General features: G+C 33.4%; 1 protein-coding gene and 1 long non-coding RNA gene across 5 annotated transcripts in view; one reads left to right on the top strand and one right to left on the bottom strand.

Annotated features, from left to right (window-relative positions):
- LOC144283592 (uncharacterized) overlaps nucleotides 1–13074 on the bottom strand; it is a 277411-nt gene that overhangs the window by 2421 nt on the left and 261916 nt on the right. The window contains exon 7 of one of the 2 annotated variants that reach the window (XR_013352147.1): nucleotides 3654–3777. The exons of the other annotated variant lie outside the window; for it this stretch is intronic. This is a non-coding gene — a long non-coding RNA (uncharacterized LOC144283592). Of the gene's footprint in view, nucleotides 1–3653; nucleotides 3778–13074 lie in introns of those variants that run through there. 2 annotated transcript variants of the gene reach the window in all.
- LOC144283591 (uncharacterized) overlaps nucleotides 1–13074 on the top strand; it is an 87808-nt gene that overhangs the window by 42250 nt on the left and 32484 nt on the right. For 2 of the 3 annotated variants that reach the window (XM_077847897.1, XM_077847895.1), the window contains exon 2: nucleotides 663–788. The exons of the other annotated variant lie outside the window; for it this stretch is intronic. The gene's annotated coding sequence lies outside the window, so the exon portion shown is untranslated. The remainder of the gene's footprint in view (nucleotides 1–662; nucleotides 789–13074) is intronic. 3 annotated transcript variants of the gene reach the window in all.

The following is a 13074-nucleotide window of genomic DNA, read 5'->3' as shown; positions in this document are numbered from 1 at the left end:
GCATTTATCTACTTGAACATTCATGTAAGCAAAAAATTCCAATCGTCATAGAACATGACTAGATATTATCATAATATAACTTAAGAAATCCATTAATGTCAAACACTTTGATTCTGTGTGCATTTCCAGCTAAAATCTGGCTTTCATAAAATAGATGACAAGAATATATAAATAGAAAACTCTTACACTTGCCTTGAAAAAAAATGGGGCACTCTGAAATATTTCCCCATGATTGCCATACTAACAAAACTAGAGGTGCGAAGAAGAAGAGCAGGGGACAATAAAAAGAAATAGAAGTTGAGTTATGGTCAGTTTTCTCATCCATGAGATCTTTGACTTTTTTATAAACCCAATCCCTCAGATTTCTAATTTCCCATTCGGATTGAGATGGTATTTTACTGAAATATTTGATAAAATCTCTGCCTGTAATAAAGTTGCAAATTATCTATACAGCCATGAAAAAAAAAAAAAAAAAAAAAAAACCCTAACCATTTGAAAACGTGCCTTTAAGTCTCAAACACTTTCTTTCACTCATTCTCACATCATGCAATGGACAGTGGTTTGCTCTGGAAGCTAGGTTACCATGGAAACATAATTATGTTGATTCATTAGCAGAGACCATATATTGTGGATTTTTATAGTTCTGGAAAATGCATTTACAGGACACTGGGACCACACTCCAAAAACTGGCATGGAATAATATAAGATTGAGTGGACTGATGAGACGCTACTTGGTGCAGGGGAGCAACATAATTCTACCTAACAGGTTCAACAGTTACGACATGCAGGTACCTAGGATCTATTTTTAAATTCAACTAAATGAAGCTATTATTCTATTTCCATGTCTGTAGAAAAATCTGCAATACATTTGGACATTAAGATGTGAAGATGGCTTAAAACATGAGAAAGAGACAGATTAGTTCACATGTATAAACTTTAAATGTGAAGTCGGTCAGCAACATGAAAATCAAAACTCCATGGTGAAATTCACATACTATTTTTTACCATCAAATAATGTGTATTTGATGAAAGTGTCAGTAGAACTGAAAAAGATAACAAAAGGCCAGCAATTACCAGATGTCCAATAAACAGTTGTTAAGTTACATTGAAAAAAAATCTCCCCTATATACATGGCCTTGCTAGAAGGAATATTCCTATAAGCATGAGTATTAGTGGAATGATGTACACTGGAATTTCAGAAATGAAAGACATTTAGGATAAAAATAAATGACTCAAAGCTAAATATTATAATAATTTGATGTTATTCAAAGTTCATGTGCAAGCTTCCAAAGATTAAAAATCTTATATATTTAAGCCTATATTGATTTGGGATTAATCTTTGTTATGTACTGAATTTTCTTTTAGAAACATAACTGGTATGGATTTTAATTTATTTTGGATTGGGATGCCTGGGTGGCTCAGGGGTTGAGCGTCTGCCTTGGGCTCAGGGCGTGACCCCGGGGTCTTGGGATTGAGTCCCGCATCGGGCTCCCTGCAGGGAGCCTGCTTCTCCCTCTGCCTGTGTCTCTGCCTCTCTCTCTCTCTCTGTGTCTCTCATGAATAAATAAAAATAATAAAATTAAAAAAAATCTTTCAAGGTTTGTTATATGACTACTCTGAAAAAAGTTTTCTTCACCTGTAACAACAATGTGATGGTAATAAGCATTTACACATTTTTTTGTCTATCGTATGCCAAACATTATTGTTACAAATAATTTATATTTATTCATTTAACCCTCGTAGCACTTTCGAGTAGGGATTACAGAACCATATCTACTTTATAGAGAAAGACATAGACAAAAGAAATTGATTGTCCTAAGTTTCACAGGGAGCATTGTGCAACAAAAGTTTGAACTCAGAAGTGCTGTCTTCACTTATTTTAGACTAGGTTTTTGAAGAATATACACCCCTACATACACATATAATGCTAAGCAAGCACCACGTATTTGAAATTGGTAATCTTATAGAAACATTTAGGCCAATGCACTTGAATTAAATCAACAGAGTTATAGAAAGTTGCATGGAAGGAAAAAAGGTAGGAAGGTAGGCAGATAATTTAAAATGAAATAAAAGTAAATAAAAAAAGAAGCTTCATGTAACTTAAATTCTATATAATCTAAACCTCATGATGTTATGTTGTTGATGAGCATTTTATGTAGGAAATTATTTTTCATAAAGTAATTTCCAGACTACCTTCCTCCAACCATTCCTTGTATGGTAGGCTGCGTTATTTTTCACAACTCACTGCTCTATCACTGTGAGATAATTTCATGTTCTTTCCCTTTGAATATGACTTAGAAAAATGTCTCATTCCCTTGCCCTATAGTTGGATCTGGCCGTAGGATATTCTTTGGCTATTGGAATGTAGGTGAGCATGACAAATGCTATTCCCAAACAGAACTTGAAGTTTATTTGAGCTGGTTGTCTTGATTCCCTGCATTTCCTATCTCTCCTTATAAGAGTACATCCAGAGATAGGTTTCTTCTTCACCCTGGTCCTACAGAGAGAGGAATTGTAGAGCCAAAGTGGCAGCTTGGGGTAGAGCTATAGCTGACCCACCACCATATTTAGCTTGAGTGAGAAATTAATGTTCATTGGTACAAGTCACATGGTTTTGGAGAGGTTTTCTGTTATGCAACACAGACTGGCAAAACTTACCGCAGGCATCATGACGATATCCAACCATTTACATCCTTGCTTAAAATAGAAGTCTCTCCTCATGACACATCTTTATATTTTTATATTTTCTATAGCCATTTTTTCAGGCTTTTTTCATCAGAAATAACTTTGAGAAATATTTTTTAATTTAAAGATTTCAAAAACCTTGTTTCCTAGTTTTGCTTCATTAGGTATGGGGTGGGCCCAGTGTCTGCAATTTTAATAAACATCCCAGAAGATTTTGATATTGGTATTCTGAAAACCTGATTTTAAGAAAAAATGATTGCTATTCCACATATTCTTATTATGGCATTTACTTTTGTGAAATTTCTGCTTTGTAAGTGCAGAACAAAATGGAGTCTGAAAATGTATATTTATTAGATCAGCATTAACTATGACTACAGGTTTAACAGTATTCATAGACATTGTAAAGCTTCTTAGTTTAATTTTATTTGTTTTTCATATTATAAAATTTGTATATAATATATAGAAAAAAGCTGCTCTAAAATATGTAATAGGAATAGTTAAATCCTCCAATTCCATACAATCCCTCTTTAGCATTACTTCCTCTGTGGAAGCCACTAGTAATATTTGAGTGAATCCTGCTCCCTCATACTTTCTATGCATAATCAAAATCAGCATCTCCCTGACTTCAAACACTAACTCCGTTTGTCTGTCCATCCATCTACCCACCGACCCATCATTATCATCGTGTCATCTATCTACCTTCTGAAACTTTTTATTTAAATAGCAAGATATTTAACAGTTCTATAACTTACGTGCTCATTTAGCAATGTCCTGTGGGTCTCTTTTCACATTAGTAAATGTAGAAAATACCCTATTAAAAAAATACCAACATAGAATTTCCTTCTGTGGATACAGACATCTACTGATAGACATTCGGTTTCTGTGCCTTGCACTTACAAACATCACTGAATGAGAGGACGTGCGTACACATATGGAGTGCATTTTCTTCTGAGAAAGAAATGTTTATTGCATATCACTTCCTGTATAATTTATTTTCCACTTGTATACATCAACTGATTTAGCATCTAAAAAGTCACTATATCTTCAAAATCTTCTTGGCAAATAGTAGTTTATGACAAGCGGACTTGCTATCTGAAAAAGAAATTTAAATACTGACTAAATTGGCATGTTTGAAATGTCCCTCATTATAGTTAAATGATGAGTTTTGCTCTTTTGATGTGAACGCAGCAGATAGGAGAGATGGCAATCATTATGCAAATAAAGCTTCTTTTTCCATTACAATCTCAGACATTCACTTCTTTGCACATTTTACTTTCTTGCTGAGATTACCTTTCATTAAAATAAGACTTAATAGTGACCTCTATAACCTACTCTATTAGTAAAATCTCTTAGTATTCTTTGCTTTTTGGTCTTCACTGAAGTTCTAATGTATTTTTGATGAAGGTTCACTTCCATTTTCCAGGAAGTATTAAACAGTTTAAGTTTTTTGAGAATTTCCTCAGTGAATATACCATATACCACACTGATTTCTACTTACATTTAGGCAACGACCTGAATCTTATTATTTTACCAGCTTTTTTTCTTTTTCCTGATTATTCTTTAGCATTATTACTTCTTTAATTTTCCCATAGCTTTCTTTGTGTCCACATGCCAAATAAATACAACATAAACCTATTTTCCTAATATAAAATAACAAAATTCATTCTGATAATCTGATTTTAGGTTCTTATGACAGCCTATTATTTATTGTAAACCAGATTCTTGAATGCAAAAATTAGCAATCAGTAGAATGTATAAGATTGGGCAAATATTTTGTTTTTCTAAAAAGAATTACTGAAGATTTAAAGAAAACTTAATATACTACACTTAAGAGAATTACCTGTTTTTCTTCTTCCCCTATTTTTCTGCTTTATTTTATATAGACTAAAAGTATTGTTTTCCCATCACATGTGGAGTTCTGGAAAATTAGCTCTGGCATTTTTTCTCTGTTCTTTTTAAAAATTTTTCTCCAGAAGAAAAAAATGTGACTCAATCAGATGTGAATAAATCTTGCTTCACATTTTACCACTGAGTAGGAATTTGACTTTTATTTTTTCCTTCAGTCTACATTTGTTCAAAGTGATGCAACAAATGCTTTCTTAGTCTTAATTTTCTAGTTATTTTAAATATATGCCTGTGAGCTGCCTCCCTCCGTTGTGAGATGACCAAGTATGGTCCACTTGGGGTTGGGTCCTCTCTCTTGGTGCCCCCACCTCTCTGTCTATGACTCCCTATAAAACAATCAGCTAGTGTCTATACAGTAGGATATAACTCTGGCAGGAAGCAAGTGGTGGTACATCACACTTGGAGTTGAAATATTTTGTTTTGGTGACTTTGAGAAGATTGGCTGACCATTTAAATACTGGCACTTATTCAGATGCCTATTGGAGAAGTGTGTCTTGGCATTCCTAACATGTTCATTGCTATAAAGATGGAGGTCTTCATGATCCCCATTAGAAATTTTCATTGGGGACACCTAGGTGACTCAGCGGTTGAGCAGTTGCCTTTAGCTCAGGGCATAATTTCAGGGTCCCGAAATCGAGTTCCACATCGGGCTCCCTGCATGGAGCCTGCTTCTCCCTCTGCCTGTGTCTCTGCCTCTCTGTGTGTGTCTCATGAATAAATAAATAAAATGTTTTTTTTTAAAAAGAAAATTTCATTGTTTTAAACAAAGCCACAAAAATAGTTGGCCTTATTACCCTGCACAACTGAATACTGTGACATAAATGTCTAGGTTCTACATAGTAGAAACCAGATAAATAATCATTGAAAACAAATTACATGAAGAAATAAATGCTATATTGTATTGTCCTAGTTGTATAGAGAAAAGTGCATATTTAGTAAGGGAATGTAATATTTCCAAAAGTGTATATATGAGGCAGCAGAAACTCTCCACAAATCATTTTAGCTATTTGCAAATCTTTTGTTTTTTACACTTTCCAATCTAATTATATCTTATTTTTTATTGATTAGTCATTGATTAAGATTGATACGCAATGAATATTCTCTGTGTGTTCATGTAATAACTTCTCTCCAGTTCACAAATGTCTGAAGAAGGACACAGATTTTCTGACTTTGTTTTAAAGAATGTTAGTGAAGGGTCCAAGTTGTTTCTAGTCATTGGATTAGCAGTTCAATCCATGTTAGATATTATCAAAGATTAGTACAACCCCTCTGAATCACTTGTTAGATATGTTAGATTGAGAAAAGTGCCTGATGTCCAGTATCTATTATCACAATCAACTACACATATGTGAACAAAATGCACCCAAAGCAGTAATTATCATTCATAAGCATAAATCTATAGCTCTTCCAGTTAAGTTTTAACTTAGTGATCCCTTGGGTTGCTCTGTGATTTCCTGTTTTGGCATCAAGTATCAATACAAATCAGCCTCACCTGAACAGTTTGGCAAGCATGTATAAAAGACACTTTCCAACTTCTACCATAAACCCATATTACAGTTCTAATTTTACATTTCTGCTATTTTCATCATACTCTAAACATGAAAAAAAAAATAATGAAGGATTAGGCTAGCAAAGCTTTGTCTTTCTTTCTTTCTTTCTTCACTCTTTCATAAAGAAGCACTTGATATTTTCTGTGCACAAACATATCTAAACAAAGTTATTAGCGGCTCTAGAGAATATTTTATTTCAAGGTAAAATCAGTCCATAACATAAGTGAATCTGCTTCCTAAAATGGAATCCTATACCCCTCTTATGACAAAGGCCCAGTTACATTTTTCCATTGGTAAAATTTTCAGCTTGTTACTTAGATTCCAAGAAAAACACAGATTACCAATCTAAATATGTATATGCAATGCAATAAGAAAGAATAAGATTAAGATTACAACCAAAAACACATGATCAGTTATGCTAGATGCTGAATATTCAAAGCAGAAAAATTGAATTCTTTAAAGAGTATTGGAATAATTTTAGGAAATCAGTTTCCCAAATCACTCTATATGTAAATGTGGCTATATACTAAAATAGATTTCCCTTCTTGTCATATTTGGTTCTAAAATTAATCCTCTTATGAAATATGTAATTTAATTCCATGAGATTAAAGGTTTTTACATCTAGATGAAATGATATCATAATCAATAAAATATTTTAAAACTAGTAATTGTTTTAATTATTTGAGTCTGCGATGTTAAAATATTCTACCTTCTAATCATCTATAGAATTAAGTAAAACCACAACTTGGCAAAAGTGGATGTTATATTAAAGTATATGCAACTGCTTTAATTAATCTTACCTAGAAAGATAACTAGGTTATAAAAAACGATGGGAGTTAATATAATAATTAAATCGACAAATTATTTTGCCCTATCGAAAAATGGTCCTTATATTTTACTCTGTAAGAATCACAACTGAGTCATTTTCATTATTTTTGTTATACCTGCCAGTCATGATTATTGTCACTATAATCAATGAATTGCTGCAAAGCCACACAGTTGGTGAAGTCATTAAAACAGCGAAAATATTTGTTTATTTATTTATTTTTGAAGATTTTATTTATTTATTCATGACTGACACAGAGAGAGAGAGGCAGAGACACAGGCAAAGGGAGAAACAGACTCCCTATGGGGAGCCCATGTGGGACTTAATCCTTGGACTCCAGGATCACATCCTGAGCTGAAGGCAAATACTCAATCGCTGAGCCACCCAGGTGCCTCCACAAAGAAAATATTTTAAATGAGAGCTTAAGGACATAAGGAATTCCTTTAAAATATACAAGGGGGTGCCTGGGTGGCTCGGGAGGTTAAGTGTCCAACTCTTGATTTTGGTTCAGGTAATGGGATCAAGCCCCATCTCAGCTCCATGCTGAGTGTCTGCTTGGGATTCTCTCTGTCTCTCACCTTCTGCCCTCCCCTTTGCTCTCTCTCTCTCTCTCTCATAAATATATCAATCTTAAAAAAATAAAAATAAGTGAATATACTAACAAGATTAGTTCTTATAGTCATAGTGTATATGTGTGCATGTAATGTGTGAGTAAATGTGTGTTTGTGTGTCTGAAAGAAGAGAGTAACAGTCAGAATAAGAGGCAATTTAAAGTATGAGTGCTTATGGATTTTCAGAATCATTTTGTTTTAGATTATGCCAAGGTTTGAATTTCAACTGCAAGTAGGTAGTTTCAGTTTGTTCAGTTCATAGCCACAGATATTTAGAGGTAAAGTGAAACACAACAGAGAATAACAAATGGTATTTAAAATGCCTACTTGCTAAAGAACACAGATTCCTTTGATTATTTCTGATGATTGAAAAGCAACATTCAGTATGGAAAGAAGGCTCGACTAAGAATTTGGAGATATAAACTGATTTCCCAACTCTAACACTATCTCATTTTATGACTGTGTAAATCCCTGATTTCAATTTCAATGGATACATATATATCTTGACTATAAAAGTGCTTTATGATTTATGTATCACCATATATAGTATGTAAATAATTTTCATAATATATACACATCATAAAGACTTGATGTCAGATACCTCTTATGGTATAAAAAGTGTGACTAATGGCATCAGAATTGATTTTATTTTTTTAAATATTAATTTATTCATAAGAGATACAGAGAGAGAGGCAGAGACACAGGCAGAGGGAGAAGCAGGCTCCATGCAGGGAGCCTGATGTGGGACTCGATACTGGGTCTCCAGGATCATGCCCTGGGCTGAAGGCTGGCGCCAAGCCACTAAGCCACCCAGGCATCCCCAGAATTGATTTTAAAGTTCACATTTCAGTGAGAGAAATAACTTATAGAATTATAAAAATTTAATGGTGTATCATTTTAAATATTCACTAAATTGATACAACTATTTTGATTTCAAAATTAAAATTTAAATAAATCGAAATTTGAAAAAAATAACCAATAATGCAAACCAATAATAACCTAATCAATATGCAAAATTATTCATACAGTCATAGATTTTGACAAATTAGGGAATTTTTTTCCAAAAAGGCTTATTTTTTTCTGTTACAATAGGATTGTATTCAATAAAAATTAATCTAAGAGGAATATAAAGTATTATGGTAAGAAAAACATTACTTATAAAGCATTTCACAGTTACAGATGATATGTAAAAAATTTTCCACCTCTGTAGACAGAAAATGAATACAAATATACTCATCAATGAAAATACAGAATAATAATAAAAATAAAATAAAATACAGAATAAGTACTTTCAGCTTGTTGGAAAAAGCTTATTTCACTCATATATCATATAAACAGGTGCCTGTGACAAGTCTCTGTAGTTCATTCATTTTTTTCCCAATAATATGGTATGAATTGATAAGCATTTATTACTTTGATGATAAAGACTTGACTTTAAAGGAACAATCTGATATTTTTAAGATAAATATTTTGATTCAGAGATTTAAGAACCTATTGGAGCATTTAAGTGCTATCGTCCACCATATTAAAATCTAAATAGAAGTTTGGGAAAGCACACTCATTTCACAGAGCAGAGGTACAATTTGTGATTTGACCTGAGTCAAATGCCAGGCTAATGTAATAGAAATGCTCAAATAAGGGACAGGCAATTGCAAAAATAGAAAGACTGAGATCAGACTAGGTTCAAAAGCTAATGGAAGCAAAGGAGGCTGGAAGGCTAAAGCAATGGAGCCGCAGTCCAGTGATTCTAATGGACAGCAGACAGTTCCTTCTGAATCCTTGGAAGAGCTGAATTTTTTACCTTGTGGTTATACATTCACTAATGACAGAGAAAAAGGGTAGCGCTCTCTGGTCAGTAATTTCACAGAATGCTCACCTCACCTGTCCCGCTGCCCCAGGATGCATAGAGTGTGGTGAGAACACCCGCTTTACTTAGAAGTTTAGGAGGGAAGTACGATGTGATTGGTGGAAAGAGCAGGGCAGGGCAATGAGCCCTGTGACACCTGTGGCGTTAATGTAGGATATAGGGGAAGGAGCTGCTGAAAGTGAGGCTGTAGCTATTGCTAGAGTTCTTAATAGGATGGTTAGTAGATTCCTGTCTAAGAGCTTGGAAAATGATCCGTTGAATAGAAATGATTTATTAAATGAAGAAACGTGATCTACTGAATGAAGAACTTTGAAGAAGAGAATCCAATTATTAGTCCCTTCATTTGAAAAACTGTGTGAGGAATGCACTGGAAGCAAAACAGAATGCGTAAAGGACCAGAAGGTGTGCATTCACTATCTTTGCTTCTCCAACATCTAATCTCTGGTCTAGCGATTTACTTCTGGAAACAGCCTACCTACCACTGTCAGTCCTTATGTTTTGACCAGAGTTAGCTTGCTGACATTTTTACAGTGGGCCTGTGATTCAAGGAGAATTTGTGCTATAGTTAGAGGTCTAGGAATGAATGAGACAATGAAAACACAACTACTTGTTGCCCGAGGACAGGGCAAACCATGAGCGGGGAAACAACAAAACAACAAAACAACAAAAAGCACTCTGGGAACAGGAGAGAGTAATAACTAGTCTTGAATATATATATATATATATATATATATATATATATATATATATATATATATGTTTAGATTCTTGCTCCCAATAGGAGAAACAATTAAATATCACTTTTTAAACTCAGTTTGGATTGAATTCTATCACTTTTAACCAACCAATTCTATCATTTTTAACCATATGTCTGATATGAAAGCTGAACATGTAAATCCAGGTGAGAGTTCAAGGATCCACAATCCTTTCTTTGCTAGGGTCCTCTGAGTGGCTCACTTTCTCTTTCCCAATAATAACATCACATAAAATAATCCCATCATGTAAAATAATCCCAGTTGTAGCTCCTAATACCAGCGTCAGAATGTCTGAAACATGCTTAGAGGCAAATGAATTTTAATTATTAAGAAAGCATATTCCTTGCGTCTGAATATGGTCTTAAAGAATTTTTTGTAATAGGATAATAATTGGATATCTTTTAACAAGGAAATTGTACGCTAAATTATAAAGTAAACGCTTCCATTCAAAATCATTTTATGAAGTTTCAAGGAATATAAATACGAAGGTAGGAAATTAGAATAAAAATATTCATGTAATAACGGACTTGTTGGAAAAAAGCTAGCTAAGGACCCATCCATACAAGCACATATAATTATAATGACATAAAATGAATTTACATATGATTAATATTGAGAAATAAGTCAAAAGAAAGGATTATGTTAGATTATGGTGGCAGGCTTATGTGGAAACTTATTTTAAAAATTTCCTTTAGTTTTCCAATATTTTAAACATGCATTTGATGTCAGAGTATGTGAATACCTCCTTCTTTGTTGAATAAGTACCAAATAACATATTTTCCCTTCAATGGGTTTTTCTAGGGACTTCTGGGTGGCTCAGGGGTTGAGCCTCTGCTTTTGGCTCAGAGCGTGACCCCAGGACAGGATCAAGTCCCACACTGGGCTCCCTGTGTGGAGCCTGCTTCTCCCTCTGCCTGTGTCTCTGACTCTTTCTCTGTGTCTCTCATGAAAAATAAATAAAATCTTACTTAAAAAATGGCTTTTTTCTAGATCATTTAATCATTTGTGTTCATGTGCATTTATTTTAGAGGCCATCCATAAACCTATTTAAAAAGAAGCTGACTGCTTGTTCTGAATATCTAAGTGTTCAAATTCAGTAACTCTGAAGACCGAAGTCAAATAAAAAAAGTGAAACAAAATAAAACACCTGCTGTTTCCCAGAAGGATCCTTTTCTGTCAAGCTCTAATATATTTAATCTTTCTCCAATTGTATCTTAGATTACTTTTGTGGGGACGAAACTTGAAAACATAAATTAAATACCAAAACATGCATAGCTAGATGATTCCTCAATTTAATAGTTTCAAACTTTTTAATTATAATATTAAAAATTTTCTATTTCCTAAATTCCATTCAAAATTATTTCAATCCTGTCATTCTTCAGGTATTATAGAATAATTAAGGGTCAAATTCAGTCAGTTTTATTAAAAGCTCTCACATTATGATTTCTCCGTACAAAATGGAAAAATAAAGTGGATAATACAGTAACTCTCACAGAGAAACACATGGCATATTCATTTCTGTCCTCTTTAGCTTTGTTCTCTATGCTTGTCTTATTATATTTTTCCTTCTTCTTTTCTTGACAGTTATTCTCTGACTTCTTATCTAAACTATTTAATTTCATTTTTCTTTATTCTGGATGAGACTCATATCTGTGAAATGGAAAAAAAAAAGGTCCTACTTGGAGATGTACTCGTGGTTTAAGGGGATATGGTGCTTATAGAAAGATTATGGAGTTAAGTGCATTTTCTTAATTACTCTATCATGTATTGGAGATAGCTGTTTTCCTATATATGTTAGGAGAACACATAAGGGGAGACCAGAACAATCACTTATCATTATTTATATGTGCAATGCATCTAGGAAATACTCAAACAGAAATAAACAATGATGAGCTATTCTTGGGGCAGAGGGAAGGTTTATTGAGAGGAAGACGGGCATGTTAATGCTTAACTGGGTCTTAGTAGATTATAGTAAATAAGTCTTATTTAAGAAGCATTGATCCTAGAAGTTAGAAAGTATTCCTTGGTCAGAAACTAGGACTTTTTCTCTCTTAAAAAGCTGTTAACTCGAGAAAGTCCATGGATGGTTTTCAGGGTTTCCATGAGCCAGATAAGGAAAATGTTTATGTGTCAATTTCCTTTTTTAATTTGAAAATTGCTTGGGTGAAAACATGATTTTTGTCAATGTCCCGAAGGTATTTATGTCTTTGTTCTAAACAGAAGTATGTGGTATGAGATACTATTTTAATTCTTATTTTTCATATTAAACACTATTATGAAAGCAGAACCAAAGATTCACATAATTGAAATCACTTTCTTTGCTGAATCCAAACTTGATTCCGTATTTTTGCATATATTGCCTATTTTTTTCAGGCAGTGGAAACTTATTTTTATAAGAGAAACAAGTGTAAAGGCTGTATTTTTCTGTGCCTGTGTTAGAAAAAAATAATTTTCTTTTTTTTAAATCATTTTCTGATGTAATAAATTACATGTAAAAATGTGCCTAAGTATAATTATTCTGGAGACCTTTAAACATTTGAATAGTTTTTTCAGAGCTTCCATAATGCCAAGAAAGTTAGAAACTCGGGCTGTGAGTGGGCTGTGCTCCTGACTGGCTACACTGAAAACCAGAAGTTTGAATGCAATTGTCATAGAGTCACTCAGTTTAGCAGTTTTATGTACAAATACCTACAGGTATATAAATTCAGAACTAAGTAAGAACAAATTATTTAGTGATTTCCAGCCACATAAGCATAGGTAAACCCAGGATCATGATAACTTCAATCTTATTATGTGGGGATTTCTTTTAATAACATCTTAATTGAGATACAGTTTATATACTATGCAATTGATCCACTTAAATGTTGTAATTCAG

The sequence above is a fragment of the Canis aureus genome, chromosome 14 (genome assembly GCF_053574225.1).
Source record: "Canis aureus isolate CA01 chromosome 14, VMU_Caureus_v.1.0, whole genome shotgun sequence".
In the NCBI taxonomy this organism is placed as follows: domain Eukaryota; kingdom Metazoa; phylum Chordata; class Mammalia; order Carnivora; family Canidae; genus Canis; species Canis aureus.
Note: the sequence above shows the minus strand (reverse complement) of the source record. Positions and strands in the feature narration are given on the sequence as shown.